The sequence below is a fragment of the Molossus molossus genome, unplaced genomic scaffold, assembly GCF_014108415.1.
Source record: "Molossus molossus isolate mMolMol1 unplaced genomic scaffold, mMolMol1.p scaffold_m16_p_6, whole genome shotgun sequence".
Taxonomy (NCBI): Eukaryota; Metazoa; Chordata; class Mammalia; order Chiroptera; family Molossidae; genus Molossus; species Molossus molossus.
In genome coordinates, this window is record NW_023425399.1 from 49,293,432 (window position 1) to 49,316,481 (window position 23,050).

General features: G+C 42.1%; 1 long non-coding RNA gene across 2 annotated transcripts in view; it reads right to left on the minus strand.

Annotated features, from left to right (window-relative positions):
• The window catches only part of LOC118618259, a 113,906-nt gene that overhangs the window by 59,246 nt on the left and 31,610 nt on the right, over window positions 1-23,050 (minus strand). Inside the window, exon 5 of one of the 2 annotated variants that reach the window (XR_004957027.1) lies at window positions 13,861-13,912. The exons of the other annotated variant lie outside the window; for it this stretch is intronic. This is a non-coding gene — a long non-coding RNA (uncharacterized LOC118618259). Of the gene's footprint in view, window positions 1-13,860; window positions 13,913-23,050 lie in introns of those variants that run through there. 2 annotated transcript variants of the gene reach the window in all.

Here is a 23,050-nt window from a genome sequence, read left to right on the forward strand (position 1 = left end):
GTAACTTGGTTCACTTACTAAGCTCCATTGCCTGGCACACATGGGCTAGAGGCCACTGCTATTCACCACCTGCACAGTACCCTAGTACCCTGTTGGACAAGTAACCAAAGTGTGTTGAAGACTGGGCAAGGGCTATGTGAGTGTTTGAGATGCCTGTGGCAAGTTTCAAGGAGAAAAACTAAATAGCAGCAACAGTTTGCATATCATAAAGACATGTACTCATTTGTTTCCCAACCATGTGGGTAGCGTCAGGTGAGATGGGAGATATTTGTATAAGTTGTAAAGAAATTTCAAATGGTTTTCCAAAATGGTTGCACATATTTAAACCCCTACAGCCTTGGAGGCCTGCTCTACAGTCATAGCAACACTTGTTATGAGCAACCTTCTAATTCTAGGCATGCTTGTAGCTATGTGGGGTAACTCATTGGACATTTCAATTTGCCTGCAGTCATAAAAAGAAACAAACCAGTTGTCTTCAGCAAACTTTAATTCATTTGGGCTACAGAAACAAAACACCATAGACTGGGTGTCTTATAAACAGCAGACATTTCTTTCTCACAGTTCCAGAATCTGGAAGTCTGAGATCAGGATGCCAGCATGTTTGGGTGAAGGCCCTCCTCCAAGTTGCAGGCTTCTCCATTACATACAATGGAATGGATGACAGATCTCACCAGAACCTCTTTTTTGAGGCACTAATAAGCTACTCATGATCTAAGCACCTCCCAAAGACCCCACCTGCTGACACCTCCAACACATTGGGAGTTAGGATTTCTGCATATGAATTTGAGGGACACACACATTCTGATCATTGCACCACTGCTGCATACAACAATTGGAATCTCAGAATCACTATACTGAATGAAATAAGTCAGACACAAGAGTTCACACATGATTCCATTTACAGAGAGTGAAAGTTGATCTCTAATGACTAAAACAGGTTGGTGATTATCTGGGTGCAAGAATGAGAAGACATGATCAGCAAAAGAGCACAGTAATGTTTTGAAGATAATGGAAATGTTCAGTATCCTGACTGTGATAGTGGTTCCACAGATATATAAAATCATCAGGATTCCCTAAATTTTTCATTTTAAATGAACACTTTAAATGGATGCAGCTTATTGCCATAAATTACTCCACAATAAAGTCTGTAAGAGGCCTAATACTAGTAATAATAGTAATAGTAATAGTAATAGTAATAGTAATGGCTAAAAGTTAAACAGTGCTTACTTTGCACCAAAGTCCTCTGTTATCATTCCCATTGTGCAGATGGAATAAGTGATGCACAGAGACTTTGAGTGACTTAGCCAAGACCACACAGCTAATTAGCATCACCAAAGTCAGAATTCAAACACCAAAAGCCAAGCTCTGAACCATCACTGCTCAATAAATACTTATGGGAGAAGCAATCAAGTCCAGAGTTGTGGAATTCCAGGTGGATCCCACCCTTAAACATATTTCTCCATGTTTTGACTCCAACTCAGGTGCTGCTGGGGGTGAGTTCTTCCTTCAGAAAGTAGGTCCTCTGGTACAGGTGGACACTTTGCTCATCTCTCCACTCTTTTCTCAGTGAGCTGATCAGGAGAGAAGGATGGAAGGAAGAACACAGGGGACACACCCACCAGCGTGTGGCTGGCTGTCATTGTCACCTGGAGTGAGAGGGTGCAGAATACTGGCAATGTAGGGGTATCTTCCCTTTCTTCATGTGGTGACCTTGGGGGAAAATGTGGGAGCTGAAGGTGTGCACTGTCTGGGAGTTGAGTAAAACCTTGAAGGGAAGTGGCGGGCTTGAAAGATGGAGGCAGGACAAAGAAAGAGAAGTAAGAGGAGGGAGACTTTCCAGGAGAGAGTCCTTCATGGAATTAAGCACCACACCTTCATGTCACCCTGCAGTACAAGGCCCAGACCATTATACCACCTAAAGACCAGGTAGTAGGTGACTCCCCTACTACCGAGAAGCTCCAGTTGCTCCATCTCCTCACCTGATTTCAATTCTCTGCATTGAGCTCTAATTTGAGATATTTTCTTCTGTACTTTTATAAAATATATCTTAGAAGTCATAAGGGAACAATTCTCAATGTTTGCTTAAAAATCAAGCAGGCTCTAGTTCAGAACACAGATATCTATACCCATTCCTGACCCACACCTGATCTGATTTGAATGGGGCCCAGCTGTAGTCTTTGTAACAGATTCTGGAGGTCCTTCTGCGTAGGTTATCAGTCAGGCCAAGCTCAGAAAACATACCTGGACTACTAGAACTGGAAGGGATGACAGGGGCTGGCCAATCCAGAGACTTCCCGCTATACTCCAGGGCCAGCCCTATGGGAGGGGTGAGTGTGATCTGGTGAATCAAGGCCTTCTCTCAACAAGCAGATCCACTTTACATTTATTTGTTTTTATACGGGTCAGCTGCAAACATTAGGTTGAAGAAATATTTCAATGCTCAAAAAAACAAAGGTTGAAAATAATCTTGACCAACAGCATCACTTTGGGGACAGGTACAGACACTCAGGTAGCAGGTGGTAGAGTGTCTGCAAGACCCTGGGCTTTGCAGATCAGACTGTAGCCGGGTAAATGGGCTAACCCTCAGGACATTGGCTCCCTTCCCTTGTCCAGAACCTGCAGGTAGCCACTCCCACTGTTTCTTGGCCCATGTCAGTTCACTGTGCACTGTGAGAGGACAGAAGGCAGGTTAAAACTTAATCTGTGCTCTTGAGACATTTTCAGTATAACTGAGGGAGACCACAGTGTCTGACCCCTCTTTAGGCCATTTGGCAGAGAGGCTGGGTGGTGGCAAACTTTCTGAGCATCATGAGGGATTAGGACCAGTCTGGAGTGGTAGGTGGGGCATGGAGTCTGGGAGGCATGGGCTGCCAGTCAGAGAAGTTTGGAATTAGGGAAACTTCTTGTGGGTGTTTTGGGTGAGGCTGAATCTAGTATGTGGATAGGAAGGATTTATAAGGCTGGACAATACTCTATGAGTGACCTGTGACCAAGAAGCTCTGACCTAAAAATATTGGAGGAGTGTCACTTCAGGCCCCATCTGCAGCCCCTTGGCACTCATACTCCTGACAACTCTGGGCTTCCTAGAGCCAATGTCCCCCAGGGCAAAGAGCCTGGGAGCTGAGATCCCTGGGAACAGGCCCAGGCCAGTGAGAGATGAAGCTGGATTAAAAACATCCCAAACTTTTTACTCTTGGTAGCATGATAGCTCAGCAGCACAGAGTCTCAGTGGTACTCTGCCCACTGATGGCATCCAACATGGGGCAAGGAGGGGCCATGGCTTGTGATAAGAGAAACTGGGACCTTACCTTTCTTGTGTTGGGGTGTCCTTTCTCCACTCGTCTTGCTTAACCTCTGATGCTGCATGTGTATGCTCTCTGGTTCTTTCTTTCTTCCCCCTCCCTGCTACTTCAACTTCAGATCTAGTGCTTTCCTCCACCCCACTTTCCTCAGGACCATTCCTTCTGCTCTTTCCTTGCGCTGCCTCTGATTCAAGGCTGGGGCTGTCCCTAACTCAGGCCGGTGCTGCAGCGCCCCCAAGCTTAGAGCACAGGCTGCAGCACACATAGGCTCGCAGTATTCCATCCTCCTCCAGCAGCCTGGCAATGCTCGGCCTCTAACTCCTCTCTGCCTCCATCCTGGTGGTGTACCCATGTCCCCAGCATGGCCTACTGCTGTGCACTCTGGAGCCCTGTGAGATAAGGGCTGCTGCCAAGCTGGAGTGCCCACCTGGAGTTTATTCCCATGGTCACCTACCTCGCTACAGCAGCTGCTGGTCTGTGCCCTGGGAGTCTCCTGGTCCCAGGGTGCCAAATTACCCAGGCTATTCAGTTAAATATGGGAAATTGTGCCTCCAATGCTGAAAACTCCCAGACCCCAGCCCTCATTAATGACCCTGCAAGTATATAATAAATAGAAAAGATTTACTTGCAAGTACTTACAGAAATGGGAAGGTTTATATTAAACCAATTGGAAAATAATAATTTTAAAAGAACCTCCACAATGGGCCCTGGCCAGGTGGCTCAGTTTGTTGGAGCATCATCCCATACACCAATCAAGGCAAAAACTGAGGTTGCGGGTTTGATCCCCTGTCTGGGCATGTACAGGAAGCAACTGATCAATGTTTCTGTCTCACATGGATGTTTCCTTTCTCTCTCTCTCTCTCTCTCTCTCTCTCTCTCTCTCTCCCTTAAATCAATAAAATATACCCTCAGGTGAAAATTTAAGAGATGAACCTCCACAAGAGAAAACTAATTTTGCGACTGACTGAATGTTTATTTTTTTTCCACAACTCCTGCACCCTCTCATACCAAGGGTTACCCAGCAATTTATGATCTTCCTAGAGAAGGCTGAATGGCCAACAGGATTTCCCTCCAGGGCCCAGGGTGCTGTTTCTGTCTGACCAACCCAGCTAATATACTTAGGTTACCAGGAAAAGGGACTGTCCTTTATAAGAGCCTCAGGACAGCTTAACAGGGACACTCCCTGCCCTCCTAAGGAAGACTGCTCCCTCCCACCCCACCCCCATGAGGCATTTTAAGAACCAGGGTTGCTGGAAATATAAAAGGCAGGGTAAGAGGCTACTAGCCCACCTACTAAAAGCTAGAGTTATAGGACAGACATTTCTACCCAGAACAGTGGAGGTACTAGGCATTCTTCATACAGACAAACATGAGGGGGCAGAACCCTCTGGTAAGGCTGGCTATGGCCAGAGGCCATCAAGCAGGAAAACATCACTTGAGGAAACAAGCCATACTTATTGCCTATGTAAAATTAAGGCCACCTGACTAAGCAGAGTGAATTCAACTAAGCAGTGCCTGATCATCGCTGTGACTTGGTAAGGCTGCACTCAGAAGATGGGGTAACACTCCACACCTGGGCATAAACTATATTGCAATCTTCAGGAAGGCCTTTGCCTCCATTAGGGAAGGAATAAGGCATGAGTCTCCAGACACCAACGCTGGCAATGAGGACCTAGCACAGCACACTATTCTGGGTTTTGGTCATGTGATAAGAGGCTGGGTAGAGCTGAGAAGTCTCATGCCTCCCTTAGCTACCCTATTAAATCTCTCTCCATAAAGACAATGGGAATTACCACTTTCATCCACAGTGCCTGAGTGACCCATTGTGGAGTACATACTTGACAACTGGGAGAAATTTAACCCTAAATCCCTCAAGAAAATGACTTACAGATAACTGGCCTTATGAAACCAAAGTCCTTAAAAATTTGCATTTCTACCCCCTGTACCTTTGAGATACAAATACCTGGTCTTCAAAAACTCTTATCTAGGCCACTTTTTAAAATGCAAATTTCTAGGAAGTAATTTTCATCAAAAGGACAAAAAGCCATTTGTTTTTATTTCAGCTGTTCCTTTCTAAATTAGGGAGTTTATCTTTGTAATAATTGTCTAATGGAAATACATATGTCTCTTAAAAATATGGGTATATTTGCCAATCAAGGAGCCTATGTTCCTAAAAGTTATTAAAATAATTTGCTAATTTAAAGAATGCCAATTGCTTATTTTTAGTTGTTTAATACAAAGTTGGAGTTTGGCCCCTTTCCACTCTAAAGGACAAGAAATTTTCTTTGCTTTATATTTTTCTTCCTACCTTATTTCTTCAGAATTTGGTAATTCTTAATGAGTAAATCATGACAATATATTTATTTGCATGAATCCAGTAAAAATCTGTTCCAATTGTGGTTTTATAAACCAAGACTTTGATGGAATGTCATGTCTGAAAGAGACATGTCTTGACTCTGAATGTCACCAGAAAACTTCAAGGAATTAAGATTAACATTGGAAGCTGATAAAATCCCACTGGAAAAATAGCCTGGTACCTTGCTTATTTATGTTGTTCATGGAAGTCTTTCCCAGTAAGAAACAAAAGTTGCTTTCTTGGGAGATGGCAAGGAAGGAACCTCAAGACATTTCTGGGGACCTCAAGAATTTGAGGAATTTACACAAACCTGTTATAGGTATATCAGGTAAAACCTGATGGCAACTGTGTGGCTTGGCTTCTTCACCCTCAGAGGCTAATCTGGAGATTCCTTATAAAATCCCTGCAAAGCATATTTAAAAGAGTCTATATGATCAATTATTATTCTTGTGTTTATGCAAATAATCAGACAAAATTGAAACTGAACTTAATGCATTAAATAAATTGGTCTTATTTTGGCTCTTTAGGAAAAAATGAGGATGATTTTAGGGGGAAAAGTGGTGTTTCAATACAAAGCAAAATGCTCAGTTGTAGATAGTAGACTCTAATTAAGTTAATTGTCTTCTAAGTTTTGTTTTTCACCTATTAAATAAACTGGATTCTGAATTCTTCTAGTTTTCTTCAACCCTCCAAAGTAATATTTCATTTTTCTCCTATCTTTTGACTTGGAATTATTTAGAACTAAAAATTTTTTTTTCTAATGTTGTATACACCATACAGAATTTACCTGAGCACTTGATAACATCACCAGAGATGCTTAAACTACAGACAAGGAGGATCTATTAAATTGTTACCACTTGCTTTCATTCTAACAAAAGACCTTACATCTAAAAAAATTTCTTGATTGACAATCTTACAGACTCATAAACTAGTTTATGATTAACTGTGTTTATTAATCATTGTATGTTTGCCTTCTTATTTCATAGGAAATACCTAATTGTTTATTTACACAGTGTAGGTCTCACTTTGGAAGCTCAACCTACATCATTGCCTCTTGAAATGAGACTTGGTGCCTTGGCTTGTAAAGGACAAACACATGATCTTACCCCCTGTATTTTAAGGGAATGGCAAGAACTAGCTGCTAATAGATAACCACTGCATTGTATAGATAACCATTGCTTTGTGTACACCAGAACTGCTTGCTCCCTCAGGCATAACAGCTAACTGCAAATATCTGCTTCTGTACCTGCTTGCTTACTCGCATACACTTAACCCAAATTTCTTAACAGGGGCTAAGACAACTGTATAAGCAACCGATGCCCTGAGCTCGGGGCTGCTCTCTCCTCTGCGTAGGATGGGACAGTTGCCGCGTGGCTAATAAAGCTCTCTTAATTTGAAGCAATTGGGAGCGTAAGTCTGGTCTGTCTCGTTGGTCTACAACAGGCTGAACTGACTTATCAGAATTAGATGGTTGAGTTGGTGAAGTATGAAGTGGTCTATTGGCTTCACTTTTCAATGTAAAATGTTTTATTGTTTAAAATATGGGGCTGAAGGGATCAAAGTTCTACCACCTTAAAACTGATTTGGGGGATATTGATTTTAAGCTGTCTATTGGGAAACAGAGGTCTCAGAGGGAACATTTGACCCTCCCTCTTTCCTGCCCAAGAGGTTCAGACAAAAAAAACTCGCTTCAAGAAGACGACCTTAGAATATTCCTCTTAACCTAATTTAAATTAAGTGTGGTAGAGAGAAGGGTTTCAAACAGGTGTGACACACCTTCCTCCAGGGAAGCCCATCCTCCAACTTAATCTGGGACACTGTAAAGTTAATCTTTCACTCTATCACCTGGTTCTTACCTCTAATTAGACCTTCAGTAGCTATAATTTTTTTTCCTTATTTTTGGACCATGCTTTTTTTTCTTTCTTTTTTTTGTGGTACATGCCCCAGCAGGAACAAACCCGGGACTCTCTGTTCCACAGGCCGACGCTCAACCACTGAGCCAAACTGGCCAGGGCAGGACCATGCCTTTTTAATTTTCTTGTCATTATTTGCCACCTCCAGGATACAATTAGGATGCCAACTTGTTCAGCAGTACCATCCTCTAGATAACCACATATTCCATCTTCCAAGGACAGTAGCATAGTAACCCCTCTTCCCAGAATGAAGGCTTCCCATCTCTTTTGATTGCCTTCTTCTTTGACAGATAGCAAGAATCTCCAGGCCCAGTGATAGGCAAGACTACACCCCTTGACTGTAGTAAGAAGCTACAGAAAATGAGACCTTCGTCCATTCATCCTTGTGAGAGTTTAAGGCCCAGGATTCTTGAGGGGAGAATGTTAGTGTAGGCAGATAATTAGGTATTAACAAAGAAAAGGAGAGCAAATGAGCCAGACATCTAATTAAGCCAGATTAACTAGGAAGGGTCAGCTGCACAGACATTCTAAGGGATAGCCACATTACCCCACCAAGGGGATTAACATCCCTCTGCCCCCCAAGTAGAAAGGAAAGACTGTCTTTCCAATCTCCCCATGAAACAATAGGCCCCTTACTATAGATTAATGAGGGGAGGGAAAACAGCATGTGCAGTGGAAGCCAAGAAGGTACAGGGGAAGGTCCTTCTACTGAGGCATGCACAGTAGGAACCAAAGGGTGACATAAAAGGGAGGAATCTAGCCTAGGAAAATCTGGGGAAAAGACTGGATAGGAAAAGGGCATAAAACCCCAGAAAATCAAGAAAGGGGATTGGATATGGAGAAGGCCCAGCACAAATCCAGAAATAACTGGGAAGAAGCCTGGTTAGTTTGAAAAAAAGCTTACTTTTTCCCAAACCCAAGGAAATATCATAAAAGCTTAACAAAGGCTAAGGGTTTCTTAACATGTTTTCTCTAAAGCAGCCATGCAGAACTGTGTGTGGCAGCTGTGTGGGACAAAGGGTAACAGAGACTAAGCTAGCCAGAAGGGGGCATAGACTAAGCTAGAATACAGCAGCTTTGAATGCCAATACTAAGTGGCACAGCATCTCTGAGCCCTGACCCTTCTGGGATTGGTAAGCACAAGTGCGGGACTAAAGTTCCAGAGGCTAGACTGCTTTCACAGTGAGATGGAGCTGAGCCATCGGGTTGTGGCTGAGCCATCTGGTTGTGGATGAGACATCAGGAACCTGGGAGCAGTGCTTTGTTTTTGCTCCAATAAATCTCACCACAGTTTCTCAAATACTTCTATGAATGAGTTCCTGAAATGCTTTCCTTACAACTCTGTGGAAGAATCCTGTTTCCACTGACAACAGACACCCTGTCTGAGCTCTTTTTACCTTATCTAATTGTCCCACTTCCCAGATGATAATTCTGGGGTTCTTCTCCCAAACACACTTATCTCAGGGGCAGCTTTTGTGTCCCAACCTGAGATACAGTTTCCCTCTTAATCAGCTCACCCTGAGCCTATGGATGGAAGTGGATGCACATGTAGGCTTCATGGACTCAAGCCCTCCAGCTCACATGCATGTTATTATCAGCCTAAGTAAAAAGACCTAGGAAGGCAAAATTGTATTCCAAAACTTATATCAAGCTTATAAAACCCCATGATTCTTTTTGTTTATCCAGCATTTTTGGCTTCCTGTGGTTCACTTTCTCAGAAGTCCCAGAACACCAGAAGAGCTGAAGGCAAAGATCTGAGACCCCATCCTCAGGTGGCTCAGCATCTTAGGCTTCCCACTTCACAGGCTTGGAAAAATGTATACTGGGCTTGAGTTTTCTAAACAGGATACAAAGGTATTAGAGAAATCAAAGGATATGAATCTTAACAAAATTATTTGACTCAATTTCCTTGACAAAGATTTAAATGCAACAAAATAAATCAGAACTACAAACAGTACAACTAAGTGTGAAATAATTTCTTTAACTTTTTCTAACAGTAAACTATTCTCCTTGAATCATGTATTTTTCACAATAAGTAAATAGATATTCCATAAAATAAAGTCTGAGTGTTTTTGTTTTCGTTTTGTTTGTTTTTATCCTCACCCGAGGACATTTTTCCATTTTTTGTTCAGGTAGAGTGGGAGGGAGAGGAACAGAGAGAGAGAGAGAAACATCGACGTGAAAGGAACACATCGAGTGGCTGCCACCCGCACGACCGACCAGGCCCGGGGACAAACTGCAACCGAGGTACATGCCCTTAGCGGGAATCGAACCCGGGTCTCTCTGGACCGCAGGCCGACGCTCTAACCGCTGAGCCAAACCGGCCAGGGCAAGTCTGAGTGTTTTGTCAAATGAGTTTGAGTGCAACTGTACATCATCCCCTCTGGGTGATTACACACATATCAACATATTAAAGGTAACAACAACTCCTAAATGAAGAAAACTGTTTTACTTTAAAGTTGTTTTCCCACTCAATGAAACTTTAAAATGTTTTTCTTGAAATAACACATTAATATCCTATATGACACTGATTTCCAAGAAGTGCAGTTGGGGGTCACTGAGCTTCTCAGATCATATGATGGATTTAATCAACAAATTCTGCATTGAGCTCTTGGGTGACCCACATGTGGCTTGCTCAGTGTAACTGAAGCAATCTAGTGTGCTCTGATCCCAATTTGAGTCCTGATGTTTGGCATCTGGAGAAGCCCAGAGAAACCAGCTTCTGGTGTTTGTGCTATTGGGGCGATGGGGGGAAGTTTGGAGGAGGTGTCAGTTACCTCTTTCAGTCATTCCTAAAGCACACTAAAGAATAACCCAATTTTAAATTTCCCCACAAATTGGCATTTATTTCTGCAATAACTCAAGGATTGAGCCACATAAACATTGCCTGTGTTTCCTGCAGTGGACAGTTGTCATATTTGTCAGACTGATATGGTGCCCACAAGCTGAAATTGACCTTAAACCTCAAGAACCTTCTGATAATCTGACCTGATATTGGAAACACAGTCAATGATTTATTCAGCACATAAAATAACTGGTCAAGCCTTCTAAGAATCACAAAGAACTTCAGGTGACCGACAGCCTACTCAGACAAGCATCAGGTAATGTTACCATGGTCCTTTCCCTATATCCGGTAAATTCTGCTTCTTGTTATCATAGTGTCAGCACAATTACTGTTTGTTTTCTGGTTTTGTGAATTATGTGCTATTTAATTTTGGGGTTTTATCTTTTTCTCTCACAGGCAAGAAAAATAGCTCATACATCAAGTCAAACTCCACATGGATTTATTCTGCCTGGAAGGTGGGTCCCACTGAACTTGTACAAAGCTTACACAATGACATGTGTTCTGCATTTGGGCCATAAAATTGAGTCTAGTCTGAGATGTCATCTTGCCATTTAGTCCTCAAGGAGCTGCTAAGGTCCCCGGCTTATTTTTCAAGGGACGAACAGTGACAGAAGTAGGTTTGTGAAAAGATCTTGCAGCAACAGCAGAACCAGAGCTCTCATCCAGGGCCAAGGCCGTGTAGTTCATCCTTCCTGCTCACATTTGCACATGCCTTGAGGACAGCATTTATTATGTACTTACCATGAGCCCAGGAGAGAAAAGACTAGTCCCTAATTGCCAGCAAAAGTGCTTTCTACTCCATGGTCCAAGAGGATCAGAACTCTTTTCTTTGAAAGCATAATTAACCGGCAGCTCTAAGATAGTGGAAAGCTGGGCCCATGCTTTGCATCTGTAACTAGTCTTTACCCCCTCTGAACCCTGTTTCACAGTGGGATAAAGTTCAACTCTGAGCAGGTGAGGCCTGTTCCTGGTTCTCTAACAGGGAGACTTAAGCCCAACAACCTGAGCCAAGGTGAGCAGAAGAGTTCCCTCACCAACACCTGCTCCATGCTGCTGCCGGCCCCAAATCAGAGAATATTTCTGGAATGAATAAAGATTGCAAGACCCCACTTACAGGGCACCAGTACAAAACAGAAGAAAAAAAAATCATTTTTAATGAAACTTGCCACATAACAATGTGGTTAGAGCTCAGGCTATATACATAGGCTGCCTTCTCCATTCCTGGTGACAAGTCTTGGGGACAGGGAATGCCAGGTATGCTGCCTGTGCAATCAGTGGGCCATGCTCAGAAGGCCTGCACTTGCTTTAATGCCCTGCTGTCGCCATCTTGAAATTACTAATGATTTGTGAATAAGAACCTTGAAGAGTATAAGGCTGGTCCTGACTGTGTAGCTGCTTTGCACCTTAGTTTGCTCATCAGTAAAATGGGGGTAATAACAATTGCAGTCTCACAGGTTACTTTCATAATGTAGTGAGGAAATTGATGGTCAAGTCCTTTGCACAGTGTCAGGCACATAATCAGAGCTGGTAAGGTGCTGGCTTTTAATATTTCTTTTAGCCTTCTTTTCTGTGTTCTCCATTTCTGGATTTCATATTGAAAAGTGGGTAGCTTTTAATGAGTATATAGTACTCCAACCCTAAAGGTTTCCCGCTGAAGGTTGGCGGCAAAGAACATGAGAACAGTCTATATCTGTATGGATTGGGCTGCTTCCACATTCCAGGAGCCAAGACCAGCAGAAGGATATAGAATCTAAGCATCCTCTGACCCCCAGAAGTGATAGGTTCCAGGATCACAAAGCCCCACAGTCAGGCCGACCTCTCCCTTTCTTAGTGCACAAGCAGCAGTGCCAAGGGACATAGCTGTCCTCAGATTTCAATGGTATTTTCCTAACAATTCCAGGAACTGAGAAGCCAGTTGGGAAGGTCACAGCTGGAGCAAAATCACTGACCTGGCTCCAGAAGTGTGGCTGCTGATAAGGACCCTCCCTCACCAGGCTTCAATAACCACAGACTGCCAGACTGCCTTGGGTGCTTCCCTTTGGGGATGCAGAGTTTGGAGAATCAGGGGAGATGATAGGACTGACAATAGAGGGTGGGTCTTCTTAACTCCCTGAGAAACTACTGCCTTTACTCTGGAGATAAGGCCTCTGAGGACACAGGCCCTGTGAGGAGACTATTTAAAAGGCAGCAAAAGCATTTCCCTCATTGTCCAGGATGAGTGTCACATGCAGCTGCTGAGTCAGTGACCTTTATATCATCTTTGTAGATGGAGAGGGTGTGGTTTTTTTCTAAGGGGCTGGGTGCACTGTGATTTCAGCTAAGGTTTTTCCTAACGTGTTTATCTATCAACTCAATTTATTTCAACTAAAATCTGAAAGAGTCCAGCGGTGTGGCTCAGTAGTTGAACATCGACCCATGCACCAAGAGGTTGCCAGTTCGATTCCTGGTCAGGACACATGCCTAGGTTGTGGGCCAAATCCCCAGTGAGAAGCATGCAGGAGGTGACCAACTGATGTTCTCTCTCATCAATGTTTCTATCACTCTCACTTCCTCTCTTTCTAAAATCAATAAAGAAAAAAATAATAATAAAAAACCCTGAAGGAGATTGGCCAAGATTTAGGGAACATTAGAATCAGTTTATTGTGTTTGCCTTGTACAGGCATGCAGACTCACTTAGAAAATCAGTACCCATTAGCAGGTGTGGATATATTTTCAGCACTTTTTATTGGAAAGCATAGACAATGGGCAGGGTGGGAGAGGACTGGAGCAGAGCCCTGCTCTTTGGCATGGTTCACTCTATGGATGCTGTGAACAGTGGACTTCTCTGGGTTTGAGTCACTTTCTCTGAAAAAGTCTGAGTTCTAAACCCAAGGCTGTCTGATCTCTTCCAGCTGTACAAAGTCAAGGTTCAAAGATCTTACAGACATAGCTAAGTCACCCTGTCCATGCCCACCTCCATGCCTATCCACACAGAACATGCTAACAATGAACAATTTGGAAAGAAATTATGAAAACGATTTTATTTACAATAGCATCAAGGAGAATAAAATACTTAGGAATAAACTTAACCAAGAAGGTGAAAGACTTGTATAATGAAAGCTATAGAACACTGCTGAAAAGTTTAAAAAAACACAAATTAAAAAATAAAATAATGTCCTGCTCATGGATTGAAAAATAGTATTTTTATTTTTATTTTTTGTTAATCCTCATTCAAGGATATTTGTTATATTTTGTTACAGATTTTTCTCCTTTTCCCCCCATTGACATCCAAGGATATTATTCTTGAGACAGAGTGGGAAGTAGGAAGGGAGGGAGAGAGAGAGAGGGAGAAACATCAATGTGAAAGAGACACATCAATTGGCTGTCTCCTGCACCATACCGACAGGTTCCTGGGATTGAACCTGCAACCCTGGTACATGCCCTTGACTGGGAATCGAACACGTGACCCTTCCATCCTTGAGCCAATGCTCTAACTGCTGAGCAAAACCAGCCAGACCTGAAAGATAGTATTTTTAAAATATCAATACTACCCAAAGTGATCTATAGAGTCAATGCAATACTTATCAAAACCTTAATTGTATTTTTTGCAGAAATAAAAAAATTCACCCTAAGTTTCATATAAAATAAAGTACTCTGTATAACAAACAATCTTTAAACAAAACAAAGCTGAAAGATGGACACTTCCTGATTTCAAAACTTACTACAAAGCTACAGCAATCATAACAGTGTGATACTGAAACATAACTGAGAGCCCAGAAACAAATCCTCACATTTATGGTCAGATGATTTTCAACAAGGGTGTCAAGATCATTCAATAGGGAAAGGATAGTATTTTCAACAAATGATGTTGGGAAAACTAGGTATCCACATGCAGAAGAATACAGTTGAGCCTTTACTTTATAGCATATATAAAAATCATTTCAAATAGATGAGAGACTTAAAACTATAAAAGTCTTAGAAGAAAACATAGGGGGAAAGCTTCATGACATGATTTCTTAGATATGACACCAAAAGCAAAGGCAACAAAAGTAAAAATAGATAAATTGACTATATCAAAATTAAAAATTTTTGTACCAAAGGATACAATCAATAAAGTGAAAAGACAATTTATAAAATGAAGAAAGTATTTGAAAATCTTATATCTGATAAAAGATTAATATTCAGACTATACAAAGAATTTCTACAACTTAACAACAATAATAAAACAATTAAAATGGGCAAAAACTAGAATAGGCATATATCCAAAGAAGATACATAAATGGCTAACAAGCACATGAAAAGATGCTCAACATCACTAATCATTAGGGAAATAAAAATTAAAACCACTATGAGATTTCACTTCACACCCATTAGAAAAGCTACTATCTAAAATATCAAAAAAGTCTTGGCCGGTTTGGCTCAGCGGTTAGAGCAACGGCCTGCGGACCAGAGAGTCCTGGGTTCGGTTCCTGGTAAGGGCATGTACCTAGATTGCTGTTTGTCTCCAGCTCTGGTTGGGGTAGTGTGGGTAGCAACCAGTCGATGTGTCTCTCTCACGTCAATGTTTCTCTCCCCACCCCCCAGCTCTGTCTGAAGATGAATGCAAAAAAAAAAAAAAAGTCCTTGGGTGAGGATTAAAAAAATGTTTTAATTAAAAAATATATAAAATATTAAACAAAAACAAATTTTAAAATATAGAATATAACAAGTGTTAGAGAAAATGTAGAGAAAGTGGGAACTTGTGAATTGCTTATGGGAATGTAACATGGTGCAGCTGCTATACAAAACAAGGTAACAGTTCCTCAAAAAATTAAAAATTAAATTACCATATGTTTTAGCATCTCCCCTCTGGGTATAAAACCAAAAGAATTGAATGCAGGGGTCTCAAAGAGATATTTGTATGCTCATGTTTATAGCAGCATTATTCACAATAGCTAAAAGGTGGAATCAACCCAATGTCCACCAACAAATGAATGGATAAACACAATATGATATATGTATATCCACATACACAGTCACACACACACACACACACACACATACACACACACACACACAATGGAATATCACTCAGCTTTATAAAGAAAGAAAATTCTGACAGGTGCTACAACGTTGAAGAACCTTGAGGACATTATACTAAATAAAATAAGCCAGTCACAAAAGGACAAATACTGTTTGACTTGACTTAAAAGAGGTAACTACAGTAGTTCAATTCATAGAGACAGAAAGTAAAATGATAGTTGCCAGGGGCTGGGGAATGGTGAATTGAGAGTTATTGTGTAATGAGGATAAGGGTGTCAGTTTTGCAAGAGGAAAAGATGTCTGGATATTGATTTCATAACAATGTAAGATGTACTAAACACTACTAAACCATGCACTTAAAAATGGTTAATTGTGAGTTTTATGTTATGTATATTTTACCACAATTTGAAAAAAATTAAAACTATAAATACAAAAAAAAAAAAAAAAGTCCATATAGGAACCCCATCTTTTAAGGAAATACACCTAATAGGCAGTGAGCTCATACTCATCAAACCCTGGTGAACCATACCCTCTGTGGGTCCAGAACTGGCTAAGGGTATTAGTGTGAGGGAGAATCACCTGGCTCTCAGCTGTGGCCCAGTGCTTCAGTGAAGCAACCTGTAACGTTCCCTGCAGGATAAGGAGATGCTTCCCTGTGCCCAGGGGAAGGGAAAGAATGTGGTTCATTCACATGACACATTCACCTGGGGCTCCATGAAAGACCTTAAAACAGGGACTAGTGAACTTCTCACTTCTAACTGCTCTTGTTCATCTAAGGGAAAGCCCATTTGTAGGGATGGAAATGCTCTTAGTTCTGTGTTCACTGCCCGTTTTTTATGTGAACATGAATGACAGCAATAGCTAATTTGCATTTATTATAATGTCTAGAGTTCTGTGCTGAACAATATTATCTTCGTTTTATAGATGGAGAAGCTGAGACGTCAAGGGGTTAAGAAACCTGGTCAAGGTTACACAAGCAGTGAGCAGCAGAGGTGAGATGAACCTGACCACTGTACTCTGTTTGGGTTATTTTTTGCTGTTTTGCAGACCACCCCAAATCTTAGTGGCTTAGAACAACACCCATTTTGTCATTCTGTGTTGGTGGGGTGTCTGGGACCTCCTGCTGGCCTTGCTGGTCTCTCTTATGCAGTTGCAAGTCCATGCTACAGTGATCTAGAGGTCTGACTGGGTCAAAAGGGACACTTTCTCTCCATGTGTTTTTGAAGTCCATCTTCTTGTGGCCTCTCTGCACAGACTCTTGATTGGTTTCTCCAGCAGGGTGTCTCAGGGATCTCAAAAGAGTCTTTCAAGTTGATAGGTGGCTAGAAGGTAGGCCTGGCACCAGCAGAGCATCATTTCTGCTTTATCCTACTAGTTATTGTGGGTCAGAACCCAGCCCAGATTCCATACAAAAGGGACCACAACAGGTAGTGAACTGTGGGAATCTTGTTTCTCTGGGATAGTCTTTGGAAGCTAGCAGTCCTGTATGCACCAGTCCAGAGTCTTAACCACCCTGTACCCTGTGAAGAGAAGCAGTAATGGCCAGCACCTTCTCCTCATGCCCACAGTAGCAGCACTGGGCTGGGTGGTACCTATACTTGTGGCCTATGGGAGCAGGGAAACTGTACTCATGACTCACCTCCTACCAGCACCCTCACTTACTCTGGTTGGCTCCCAGAATGGTGACAGAAGAGGTCACCCTTCTACTCTTCCTGTGGTTTTTCCATTATTTTCTTCATTTATACTGATGAGGAGACAGCCAGGAAGCAGGGATGATGCCTGTCCAAGGTCATGGGCAGCATGCAAATTCAGCCTGCTAAACCTTTCCTCATCATGCTCCTTTCCTCATCATGTGTCCCTATCAAGGGGTCACCAGGAAACTACAAAGATTATTCTGAGCAAGGGAGAGTACCAACTCCCTGGATATTTGACAGTGCCTCTCAAGGAGGTCTGTCTCTGTTAGGAAGGGTTCTGTACTGCACCCAGGTGGATCCAGCAGCACGTCAGTCACCTGCACAGTAGGAGTGGTGAAAAGCAATGCATAGGAAGATGTACAGGATATGTCCACCTCAGCCCAGCAAGAATTCCAAGGAAAGCCTGAACAGATTTGGGAAGTGGAAAGGACACTGTGCAGAGCAGGTTCTGTCTCTTGGAGAAATAGAAGAGACATTCCCAAAGGTGTGGTAAATAGAGGATAAATGAAAGAAATGCCTAAATTAGAGGTAAGGAGGGTATTTGGAGTTGAAGCATATGAAGATCCATGAATGATGGGCCAATCCATTCAGATCAATGTAAAAGTTTTGTCACTGCTCCTCATTCTACAGAAAGGCTGAGGAAGGTTGCCAATTCTTTCCTCAGTCTGCTCTCCCTCTGTCACAGCCAGTACACTCAGTATAAGTAGACCCTGTGTTCCCTGCGGGGGCAGCTCACAGCAGGACAGAGACTGATGTGGTAGAGGGGTGGGGTGGGATACTGGTTTTCTGTCTCATTCCTTTCTCACTTGATACTGTCCCAGTCATCACACCAGCACTTCCACTCAGGTGTTCTGGCCTTATCCTGCATTTGAGGTCAATCTTGGGTTCTCAGAATCACATTTCTTTCTGTAGTAGCCAAAATTCATCATCTGGCACAAACAGAGTTGGACTAATCAGACCTACTTTCATTTTTTTATCTAACCAAATAATAGTAATATTTCTAAAAAAAAAAAAATTTAGGAATACAGACAGGCCAATTTACAACATCAGTGTTAAAACTGTCAGAGCAGGCCCTGTTTGGTGTGCTCAGTGGTTAGAGCATAGGTCACAGGTTTGATTCTTTGTCAAGGGCACATACTGGGTTGCAGGTTTGATCCGGGCCACAATCAAGGATCATGCAAGAGGCAGCCAATCCATGTGTCTCTCTCACATAGATGTTTCTCTCTCTTTCCTCCTCCTCTCTCCTTCCCTTCCACTTCCTCTAAAAAAATTAATGAAAAAAAAAATATCCTCAGGTGAGAATTAGCAAAATAAAACAAAACAAAATTAATGTCAGAGCAGGTTTGGAAAACTCACATTAAGAATATTTCCTGTCGCACCCATCCATCAAAGGCTTCCAGCTACCACGGACAAATCTGGCATCTCCTGGCTCACCTCGAATCTAGTTCCTGAACTTGGCTGGTTGAGACTGACACCCTGCCTCTCTACCCCCTACCCCTGGTTGAGGAGGGAGAGAGACAAACAGAGATATCCACAGAGGAGTTTCATCAGTATTTCTTGGTAAGTGCACATTGGCTTGAATGTGATAAAGACCTGGCTGCTACAAAGTTGCTCAATCTCTGAAAGCTGTCTGATTCAGGATTCCCAAATGGGTGGTGTCCAGGATAGCAACAGGGAAACAGAAGTCAAGCTGAGGAGAGAAGATTTGCAGAATCCTGGGACATTCATTGGGTGTCAAGTGTGTACTCCTCCTGTGACTGCCAACAGGGTGGCATCCCAAGTAATAGAAATGCAAGCATTCATTCTTATAGGTTTGCCCTTATTTTATTAACCAGAAGCCGAGGCACACATTTGTCACCCCTATGTGTGTACTAATATAACATCAGCAGGATGCTGGTCATTGGGAGTGTGCTAGAAAATAAGACTATTTTCTTGAAATAACTATACCAGTTCTACCTGCTGTAGCGTACCAAGGCTGGACTTAGTAGTATTTTAGAATTTGGAAGGCAACCTCCTTAGGCACAATGGCCATTCCTTGTCTCTCTGTACACATGGAGAAGCACAAACAAATATTCTTTCTAAGGCTTTTACACAGATGCTAGTTTATACACAGCACTCTACACTTGACTTTTCTCTCTCAATAAAAGTAGAGACTGTGCTTTTCATGCTGCAAAGTGAGGTTACATTTATGAAGCTGTACCATGATTTATTATTCAGTTGTGGCTGATAAACATGTTATATTCTATGTTTGCTGTTATAAACACACAAATCCATGTGCACTTATACACTGGTATAGGAAACATTCCTATATGTGGACCTCTCCAGCAAGTGGCATTAGCATTTTTTATTGTGATATATGCTGCATAAAGGTTACGTTATTTCACACTGTCCCCACACACCTTCCTGTGTATGATAAGCAGATATTTCTTTTTCTGTCTCTATTCACTGCCTGTTTGACTATGGGGCTGTCAATCTTTTCATCACTGATGTATAATAATAAAATATTCCTTTCAAAGTTGGTATGTGATGCAAACATATTTTATACTGGGTAATTCTTTTTTTTTTGTTTGTTTGTTTTATCCTCACCCGAGGACATTTTTCCATTTTTGGTTCAGATAGAGTAGGAAGGAGAGAGAGAGAGGAACATCCATGTAAAAAGGACACATCGAGTGGCTGCCTCCCACATGACCCAACCAGGGCCGGGGACAAACTGCAACCGAGGTACATGCCCTTAGCGGAAACTGAACCCAGGTCTCTCTGGACCGCAGGCCGATGCTCTAACCGCTGAGCCAAACCAGCCAGGGCTGGGTAATTCTTTTAAAACAGAAATATTTTCTTTTTTTTTTAACATATGAATTAATTCTGTCTATAGTATCTATCTATCTACTCTATATATAGTTAATATATTAATCTTTTGTTTTATGGCTTCCTGTACCTTTGTTACATTTGTCCACTCCAAAATTACTTATTTTTCTAACTCTCCATTATTTCATTCTAGTAGTTTTATGGCTTAACTTTTAGAGAGTCTGTGCTTTACATTTAAATGCTTAATTCAGGCCAGACAAATTTTGGAGCTACTTGGTCTAAGTTCTTTCCTCATATTTTCTATGTGCTTCCTCTTTTACTGTCTGGTTTCTGATTTATGTTTTCTTTATTTTGGGTACATATGTTTCTTCTGATTATTTCAAAGTTTTGAATTTTATTTCTAGTCAGTCATGCTATTACTTTCATAACTATGTCTCTCTTTGAGGCAATGTAACTTCGATTGGATGACATCTTTTACTCCACTCGAAGCACTGCCACTTTTCTGCTTCTTACATTATCCAATTATAGTTTATTATGTTATTTTAAAAAGCTCTTCTTCAGGGTCAAGTTTACTTCTGCCCTTAAATATTACTTGATTTTATCAACTTTTTTTTTTAAATCCTCACCTGAGGGCATTTTTGCATTTATCTCCAGACAGAGCAGGAGGGAAAGAGGGAGAAAGAGGGAGAGAGAAACATCAATGTGAGAGAGACACATCGAGTGGTTGCCACCCACACAACCCCAACTGGGGCCAGGGACAAACTGCAACTGAGGTACATGCCCTTAGCTGGAACCGAACCTGGGACTTTCTGGTCTGCGAGCCAATGCTCTAACCACTGAGCAAACTGGCCAGGGCTCAACTTTTTATTATATCTTTGTAAACTCAGGATTTAGTGTAGTGATCTCTGAGGTATTCAGCATGAAACCAGAGCTCACAGGTTGCTTATTTGAAAAGAAAACCCAAAACTATACTTTAAAGTTGTTAAACGGGGAGTGATTATGGCATAAACCAAATGACCTAATGTTATTAGCTAAAGCTAAGACGTGTCCTCAGGGTCAAGTTTTCCAGGAAACAACAGAGACTTGGCCTCCCCCTTCTCCACAGGGTGACTCAGGGGGCCCATGAGTGTCACAAGGTGTGGAAATCTGGGGCATATCCTGCCACTAAGCTTAGTGACCTCTCAGCACCCAGTCTGGGGATTTGGGTCAGCAGAGACAGCTTTGTCATGAAACTGTCTTGTAGCCCTTGGAACCACATAGGGGAGAAATGTGGGAACACTGTATTAAACCATGACCCTTCTCTTTGAGGAGTGTTGTGTTTTAGTAAATGAGGCCCAGGCTGCAAAGTTCACAGGAACAACTGTCCTAGGGCAAGCCCTGCCCTTCCCTTCATCCTGCCTCCAGGCATTGGCCACCAGCTCTTGTTCAAAGACAATGTGAGCTTATAGATACCAACTGAGCATCTGTGTACAAGGCACAGAGTTACAAACAAAATGATACCTGCTCCTGCCCTCACAGGTTTTTGAGAGCAGGCACTTACTTCACTTACTTAAGTAAGTGATTAAAAGACACTAATCCAAAGGGCAGCATCAGGTGCAGGATGGGGACACTGAATAAGACTTTGAGTATGCTCTCAGGGGACACTGAAGGGAGGAGCTGAAAACTGAGCTGAGGCTAGAGGGCCCAGTAGGTGGAGAACGAGAAATTTGGGGTGAAAGTGGGCTCTTCTGCCTCTTGCCCCAATATCCTAGTACCCCACTTCCCAGTACCCCCTGCTGGAATCTTTTGAGACAGGACACTGGTCAAAAGCACTCACATGGCTAGCTCAGCCACCCCATGAAAACTTGGACCCTGCTTTCCTCAAAGTCAACACACTTGGCACTGCAGCTCAGAACTGCTGGGAGCCAAAGGAGGGCCCTTTCTGGAATAATGGATTTATTCATGCCTCTCCCTGTGGGACAGGCAATAAACAATCTAGGCCACTACCCTTGCTCAGGGATCACCTATTAGTGGGTGCAGCCAACAGACAACTAGTAATGAGGATTGGGTTAGGTAGGTAAATGCTATAAACAAAAATGTAAAAGTCAGGGGCTCCAGAGGGATGAGCCATGATATTTTGGGCAGGATGGTCAGAGAAGGCCTGAGGAAGTAGCATTTGATCTCTAGGTAACCAAAGGCAATAGAGCAGGTCTGACGGCCAACCTCAAAAACGGGCTCCTGACATGACTTCTTAGACTAAGTAGTAAACCTTGCTGAAGAGACTAAGTGCCAGGTTCTTCCATCAGGTCTTGTGTAATTGTGGCTTCCTAAGGTGGAAATATGCTCACAAAGAGAGAGAGGGCCAGGTATAGAGAAACCTGTGGGGAAGGGTCTTAGATCAATAGATGCCAGTGCAGGGGACATAATAGAGCAGTGATTTTAAACTTTTTTCATCTCATGGCACAAATAAACTAATTACTAAAATTCTGCGGCACACCAAGAAATATATTTTTTTTGCCAATGTGACAAAAAAAAAGAGGTATAATTTTGATTCATTCACACCAGATGGCTATTGTATTGGATGTTGTCATTTCTTGTTTGTTTGTTTGACAATCTAAGGCAGAGGTGGGAACCTTTTTACTGCTCAACTGGCCATTATCATTCATGGGGTTTGACAAGTGAGAGGAACTGCTGTCACTGGAGCCATGTATGGCACTACAAGAGGTGAGGACTTGTTTGAGAGACTTGTTTTATCAATGTAAAAACTTGAGCTAACATTTGAAAAGTTAAGTGGCCTTACTACAGAGGAGCTGCAGCCATGGTTGGCTCACAAAAAGGGTTAATTATATTTGTCAAGAAATTACTGAATCATCTCAGTCTTGACCAAAGTGATTTAATTGTATGTCACTGCATCATACACCAAGAAAGTCTCCATGCACAGTCATTGCAGCTCAGCAATGTGATGTTAACAGTAATGTCATGCATAAATTTTGTCAAAAGCAGAGGGATTAACAGCTGCCAGTTTAAAGAGTTACTAAATAATCTTGACTCTGAGTATGGTGATATTGTTTATCACTGTGAAGTTCGGTAGCTGAGTCACCAGAACATGCTCATGAGGTTTTACAAACTACGGATAAAGTCAAGCAGTTCATGGA